This window comes from Danio rerio, chromosome 7 (genome assembly GCF_052040795.2).
Source record: "Danio rerio strain M-AB ecotype USA chromosome 7, GRCz13ab, whole genome shotgun sequence".
Classification (NCBI taxonomy): domain Eukaryota; kingdom Metazoa; phylum Chordata; class Actinopteri; order Cypriniformes; family Danionidae; genus Danio; species Danio rerio.
This window is the reverse complement of record NC_141027.1, coordinates 69,497,501-69,505,515: the sequence shown is the minus strand read 5'-3', so window position 1 is coordinate 69,505,515 and position 8,015 is coordinate 69,497,501. Positions and strand designations below refer to the sequence as shown.

Genomic DNA, 8,015 nt, shown 5'->3' with positions numbered 1-8,015 from the left:
TTTTTGCGAATCCGCCAGGGGCCACTGTGAATGCTTTTATAGATCACAAATATTTCTCACAAGTGCTATTTGCACCTGCTCTTCTTGCTCAAATCCACTAGAGGGCACTGTTGACTGACCAACCGACCAACTGATAGCCCCACCCACTTCCCTAAAACCAACTGATAGTGTTTAGAAAAAGCAATCCAGAAAAAAAAGCCATAGTGGCAGCTGGTTTTTTTTTATTTTTTATTTTTAACCACGTTTTCAGATATTACCACATTCTCACATTGTTATTTACTTGTTTATTTAACTTTTTGCCTTCTGTTTTTTGCTTTCTGAAACCATTCCTCACCAGACTCAAACCCCTATCACCACAGTCAACTCTGCTTTGCGTCTCAAATCCTCAGACGTACACGACAAGCCACTTGAAGTGGGGACAGCTGATAAGTGCCAAAAGCAATGCAGTCACACCACCCCGTAGGCTTCGTTTTAAAGATGAAATGCAGCCATACATACCTCTGGCTACATAATATGCGATCTTTAGAAATAGGGCTACATTTTCAGAATGAGTCTATGTTGCATACAGAACCTTTGACCTAAATCCTTCCATAACCCCAACCAATAGTGTTTTCAAAAGCAAATGTAAGAGAAAACTTCACTGTGGCCAAACGTATTCAAATTATTTTAAAAAATCCAGACTACATGCAGTACAATTTAAGTAGGTGTGTATTTGTATATAACATTTTCTCTGATCATAGATTTCTCCTTCTCTGTCCGGAGATTTCTTTGATGCTCAGGGGGTTGCAGGTGTTGAATTCCCTTTAGAGTGGCACTCAGTGCATGTTACAACACAGCAGCAGTTTCGACACAAATCCCTATCCTTCTCAGGGTGGCTTACGAATATGATCTTGAGAGAACAGAACTTTCCAGAGAATAAATCCCTGAATTTGTCTTAACTTGAAAGTACTTCAAAGCGAGAGAACAGTGCATGATTAAAAACATAAAAATGCAAAAGCAGAGATTAATGATCTTAAGTGGGTCGGCCATCTTTCACCCCACCAGGGGGCATTGTATGTGGGGGCCAACTTGTCCCACATCGCAGCAGGGGAGCCATGCAAAGATGGAATTGCCTGCCACAAACTCAGAACGAGAATCTGAATGTGGCCAAAGCCTCTTAAGAAGAAAAAAAAGTGAGTAATAGTTAAGCGGAAATGATTGTGGTTAATTTCACAGATGTTAGTGTTATTGATGGACAGTGTAATAACAAAGCAGAACTGGAAGTAATGCCGCACTTTATTTAAAACATCTCCCATGTATATGATTGATTATTGCAGTCATAATTGAATAATGATGTAAAAGGCTTTAATGTAAGGTCACCATGAAGTGATCACAATGAAACAGCACTTTCAGGCATGGCTCTTTAATTCCAAATGGCTGAAATGGCTGCATTCTCTCAGCCTGAGCTTGTGGTTAAGAGCTTTCTTCCTGCCAGAGGAGGTGGGCTGTTGTTGTTGGAATGAGCGTGATCGTCCCTTAAAGGGGTTCTATCAATCGAATCGACCACATGAACTTGCAGGACTACGTTGAGAGAATATGATGTATACTGTTTTTAGAATCAGAAACATGAGTCTTTCTGCTTGACAAGCACACAATAAATATTTAAGTGTTTGATAAGAAAATCCAATTCCACATCTTGTTTATTCTGCATCTTGCACAGAGGGTTCCCTTCTGTGACACAATATTGAATTGTGTGCTTCATCCATGATAAACAGTCGTAGCTCTCGGAGGCAGTTGCAGGTTAGGTCACATTCACTAATGCCTATTTCTCTGAAGCAGCTTACAGTTATACAGAGAATTATTTCAAAACTTTTAATCTTTGTTTTAAATTCATATCTTTTCATAGATTTATGTGTATGAAACAAAAATATCTAAGTTCCAGCAACCTGGGTCTCCAAATCATAGCATTTAAATAAACCCAGACTAATTCTGAAAACGTACCGCTATATACATTTCTGAAAAGTGCCAAATATATCCCAGAGGGTGTTTTTTTTTTGCAGTTTTTGTTTTCACAAATCCACCAGAGGCCGCTATGTATGCTTTTCCGATCTCAAATTTCTCTTGCAAGTGCCATTCCCGCCTGTCGTTCTTACGTAAATCCACCAGAATCAGCAGTTGACTGACTGACTGACCAATCGACTGACCCACCCTCTTCCTTCCCTAAACCCAACCAAGTGTTTTCGAAAACACAGATTGACCAGCCATCAACCACCTTCCCTAAACCCAACCGACAGTTTTCAAAAGCATTCCAGAAAAAGAAAAGCCTTTGCTTGATTTTTACCATGTTTTCAGATTTTACCACATTCTCACCCTGTTATTTACTCATTTATTTAGTTTTTGGATGCTGTTTTTGCCGATTTCTAGAACCGTTCTTCACCGGACTCAAACCCTGACACCATGGTTAACTCTTGAACGATGTGTTAACTCTGCCGACGTACATGGTGAGCCAACTGAACAAACTGGTACTAGCGGAAAAGCCTTCCATATGGAGGTAATCCGTCAGCTAGTAAGCACGAAAAAGAATGTAGCGTAGCGTTCATTTCAAAGACGAAATGCAGCCATACGCACTTCTGGCTACATAATTGTGATCTGCAGAAATGCATTTAGGGCTACGCTTTCAGAATGAGCTTGATATAAACAGTTAGGAGGCATTACAAGACAAGATTTTCTGGCAAAAATGGGAAACATAAAATACGTTGCTCCGGGTACGTTTTGTTGTACGTTTCAGATGACATACTCTCTAGAGGGTGCTGTCTAGAGTACATTTTGACATCCATGAGAAGGCGAGGCTTGTCGTACTAATCACCTAGTGAGCATCCTTCCCTAAACCCAATCAATAGTGTTTTCAAAAGTAAATTTAAGAGAAAAGTGGGAAAATGAAGCATTTTGCTTGTTAGTTTACATGACAACAGCATTTTTAAGAGGGTAAAAATGCGTAAATCAGATTTTTTTTCATTGTTAGGTCTATGTAAACATTAGAAAACCAGACTCTTTGAAAACAATGACATCAAGTATGCTTAGGGAAATGTAGGTTAAAGTGCAAACAAACATACAACAATAGCAGAGTATATGTAATAGTGTTGTTACTCAACAGTTTGACAGCGTTACTACATTATCCCCACCAGCGCCAATGGCACGTTGCTTCCATACAGGAACATAACAACATGACAACTACTGGCCTGGTATACAATTGAATACAAAAGCTTACATACACTGTATAAATAGGCACATAACCATTTTTAAAAAGTCAGATGTGAATGTGACAACTTTTTCACTTTCAGGTAAGTTAGGATTATCAAATTAGTTTCTGTTATGCTTAATAGCAGAATAATGAAAGAGATTTTTTTTAGAGAAATTGTTATAACTGTTCTCAAGTTCAGATTTTTTTTCATTGTTAGGTCTATGTAAACATTAGAAAACCAGACTCTTTGAAAACAATGACATCAAGTATGCTTAGGGAAATGTAGGTTAAAGTGCAAACAAACATACAACAATAGCAGAGTATATGTAATAGTGTTGTTACTCAACAGTTTGACAGCGTTACTACATTATCCCCACCAGCGCCAATGGCACGTTGCTTCCATACAGGAACATAACAATATGACAACTACTGGCCTGGTATACAATTGAATACAAAAGCTTTCATACACTGTATAAATAGGCACATAACCATTTTTAAAAAGTCAGATGTGAATGTGACAACTTTTTCACTTTCAGGTAAGTTAGGATTATCAAATTAGTTTCTGTTATGCTTAATAGCAGAATAATGAGAGAGATTTTTTTTAGAGAAATTGTTATAACTGTTCTCAAGTTTACATACAATAAGATTATGCCTCTGAAAAAGCTCTGATGATGGTGTCAAGGTTTTGGAAGTTTCTGATTGGCTAATTGACAACATTTGAGTTAATTGTAGAATATACTGTAGAATAGTATTTAAGGAAAACATCAAACACGCTGCTTCCTCGTGTGACAACATAGCAAAATCAACAAGCCAGAATCAACAAAAAAAAGCCAGATTACAATTTGCTTAATTACACTGGGAAAAATAATATTTTTGGAGACATGTCCTGTGGTCTGATGGAACTAATATTGAACTGTTTGGCCATAATAACCAGTGTTACATTCGGAGAACAAAAGGGAAAGCTTACAAGCTTAGGAACACCATCCCAACTGTGAAGTATGGGGGCGGCAGCATCATGTTGTGGGGCTGTTTAGCTGCAAGAGGGACTGGTCCACTACACAGCATAGATGGCATCATGAGGAAAGAACATTGTGTAGAAATACTGAAGCAACATCTCAAGAAGGAAATTAAAACTTGGCCACAAATGGGTCTTCCAAACAGACCATGACCCTAAGCATACTGCCAAATTAGTTAAAATGTGCTTTTAGGACAACAGAGTGAATGTTTTGGAGTGGCCATAACAAAGCCCTGAGCTCAATCCTATAGAAAATTTGAGGGCAGAGTTGAAAAAGCTTGTGCGAGCAAGACAAATCCTACAAATCTGACTCAGTTACACCAATTCTGTCAGGAGGAATGGGTCAAAATTCCAGCAAACTAGTCTGAGAAGCTTGTGGAAGGATACCCAAAACATTTGACCAAAGTTATACAGTTTAAAAGCAAAGCTAAACAAATACCAAGGAAATGTATGTAAACTTTTGACTGTCTTGAAATTAGTGAAAAATTCTCCCAAAAAATTCTCTCATTATTCTAGCGTTTAGCAAATGTAAATCATTTTGGTAATACTTACAGACCTAAAATAGTAAACGTTTAGTATGATTTACCATCAGACATTTAAAAAAAAAAGGCTATGTTGCTTTTTTTAGAGTGTATGCAAACTTTGGGTTTTTAATACAGTGTTTTTGATCATTTTCGAAGATGTGTCAATGCGAATTAAAAAAAACTAAAACGTCAAAACGCTTTTTTTAAGTGTAAGGGAAAAACATTTACCTTTTTTTTTTGGTTTAAATCGTTGTCATACAAACATATAGTTTTACTTTCCATCCCCTTCCCCTAGCTCTATGATATCTGTTTTGTCAGTTGTATTGTATAACTGTGCTTTGTCTGTCTGTTTGTCCATCTATCTGATTGTCCGTCCATCCATCCATCCATCCATCCATCCATCCATCCATCCATCCATCCATCCATCCATCCATCTATGCTTTGTCTGTCTGTCTGTCTGTCTGTCTGTCTGTCTGTCTGTCTGTCTGTTTATAAATTACATATGGTCATATGCAAGTTAACCTAATCTCTTTCTCTGCTTCGTCTGAGGAAGTCATTGTCCGTGGACTCCAGAACTGTACTTTTCCCTTCATTGGCCATTATTTATGTTTATTTATGCATGTTCTTGGCAAAGGCTTGCCTAAATCAAATGATCAAATAACACAGATAATGTGTGGTGTGGAAATATCCAAGAATATGAGCATTTGGATGACAAATACAACCGAATGTTGTAAGAAAAAAAAAGACATGACAAGTGAATGAAAGACAAGAAAGATTGAATGTGATTTACCAAGATATCAGCATGATGCAGAAAAAAGTTTGATAGCAAAGAAATGGAAACTAACAGATTTTAGTCCCATGGTAGAGAAGGAGATGAAAGAGGCACAGAAATATTTGCGTTCCAGATGTTTATGCAATAGGAAACCAGCTAAATCGAATCGTCAGAGCCCACATTATACTTGGAGATAAATCTACTGTCATCATGTAAACAGCCATATTCCCAGTGTGATGGATCTCCCAGATGCAGGTTCTGTTTGCCATCGATATTGTAAACACTGGGAATGATTCACTCCAAACAACCTGACTAACAAATCTAAATATTTTGCAAGAAAAAATGTTGATCGTTCTCAACAGACTGTGAATTTCAAAACAAGAAAATAATTGTAATATTCTGTTCTACGACATAAGGATTTGTTGCCTCGAGCCTGGAGATGGAACTGCCCTTTGCTTTCTGAAATAAATTAATAATATTGAATAGAGAGGACATTTAATTAATCCCCACCATTTTGCTATTACTTCAAGAGGTTTTCAACATTTGACTGTGTAAAAGAAACCCATGGAGGCAGGAACTACATCTGAGCAAACTTGTGGGGGCAATGGAATGCTGTTATCAGGTAAGATTACTTGAGCACACAATGAGTGTTTTGGACCCACCTGCTTTACTGATAAACTCTAGTTAATGCGTGTTTACTGATGTCAACTTTGTCAAGCTCATTTCCGTGAAATCCATCCCAGAAATCTGATCCTTTTAAAGCCTGTTTTCTCCTGAAGGAAAAAAAAAAGAAAGAGGATTTGTTGAAAAACCAAGGTGATTTTATCATATTTCCCCTCAGAGTTGTCTAAATAATTGTTTTGATATTTATCCAATTTTTCCTTGTCAGGAATTTAATAACAAATATAATAACAGCAGATTATTTGAGCACATTTTTAATCACTAATTGTACAAAGAGGAGAGCTTAAGATTACAGCACAACAAATTACTGACAACACATGGTGAAAAAAACAGCAAAAGATTAAAGTCGATCAACTAAGAGTAACAACTTAATTGATTCATGCAGCAATAGAGGCTATTAGGATCTCAAAAATCATTAAGGGGTCAGTTTACTGCACAATTATCTTTCTTTTCTGTTGAACACTTAAGATGTTTTGTAAAATGTTTAAAAAATGACTATTGAATAAAACAGAGTCTTTAATGCAAGGCATGGTGGTGGCTAAAAGACTATTGCTAAATAATTAGAAATCACCTTTAACCCCTCATTCCAGATCTGGATTTCTGATATGATATCTGTTATTCAGATGGAAAGTCTCAGATTTTTACGGACTAGTTACTTGGGGTCAATTTCTTGATTTATTTGACAAATCTATATCTCAAGAGCAATCCAGGCAATACAGTTGAAGTTAGAATTATTAGCCCCCCTTTGATTTATTTTCTTTTTTAAATATTTCCTAAATGATTTTTCACAGGGCAAGGAAATTTTTTACAGTATGTCTGATAATATTTTTTGTTCTGTAGAAAGTCTTATTTTTTTATTTCTGCTAGAATAAAAGCAGTTTTATTTTTTTATGAACTATTTTAAGGTCAAAATTATTAGCCCCTTTAGGCTAATTTTTTTTTCCGACAGTCTACAGAACAAACCATGATTATACGATGACTTGCTCAATTACCCTATCCTGCCTAGTTAACCTAATTAACCTAGTGAAGCCTTTAAATGTCACTTTAAGCTGTATAGAAGTATCTTGAAAAATATCTAGTCAAAAATTATTTACTGTTTTCCAAGATAAAATAAATCAGTTATTAAAACTTTTATGATTAGAAATGTGTTGAGAAAATCTTCTCTTCGTTAAACAGAAATTGATTTTTGATTCTTTGTCCTCTTAACATTTTATTAATTTTTTCTGCATGTTGTTTTATTTACAAGCACTGCACAAACCAGCCTGATCTCATGAGGAAATGTAACTATTTTACATTTTTGTCAGTTTAGTGGCTAATTCGTGATAATAGAGTTCAGTCGTACAAAAATGTATGATTTTAAAAAAAAGGCGTGGCAACTAACCCCGCCCCTAAACCCATCCATCATTGGGGAATGAGCAAATCGTACTAAATTGTACAAATGTGATTGTACAAATTCATACGAATTAGCCACTAAATCAAAAAGTTTCGAACTGCTGTAAGATTGTGTTGTTTAAACTATACACTGAAGATACAGTATATATATATATATATATATATATATATATATATATATATATATATATATATATATATATATATATATATATATATATATATATATATATATATATTGGGTTGGGCAAAAATACATTGAAAAGTATTTTTTGTAGTAAAAATATTACAAAATACTTTTACAAGACATTTCTTCGCAAACCTCCTTTCAATGGGCATATTGGATCAATCCCTTCACCATTGAACCAATTTAGTGAAGTAAACAACGATTGAGAACAGCAGCATTTCTCT

The 8,015-nt window shown here is 35.8% G+C and overlaps 1 long non-coding RNA gene across 2 annotated transcripts in view; it reads right to left on the bottom strand.

The window, feature by feature from the left end:
- Positions 1 to 4,998: 4,998 nt before the first annotated feature.
- Positions 4,999 to 8,015, bottom strand: part of LOC147836199 (uncharacterized) — a 9,469-nt gene continuing 6,452 nt past the window's right edge. Inside the window, exon 3 of one of the 2 annotated variants that reach the window (XR_015496432.1) lies at positions 4,999 to 6,304. This is a non-coding gene — a long non-coding RNA (uncharacterized LOC147836199). The remainder of the gene's footprint in view (positions 6,305 to 8,015) is intronic. The other variant, XR_015496431.1, reaches the window with a different exon arrangement.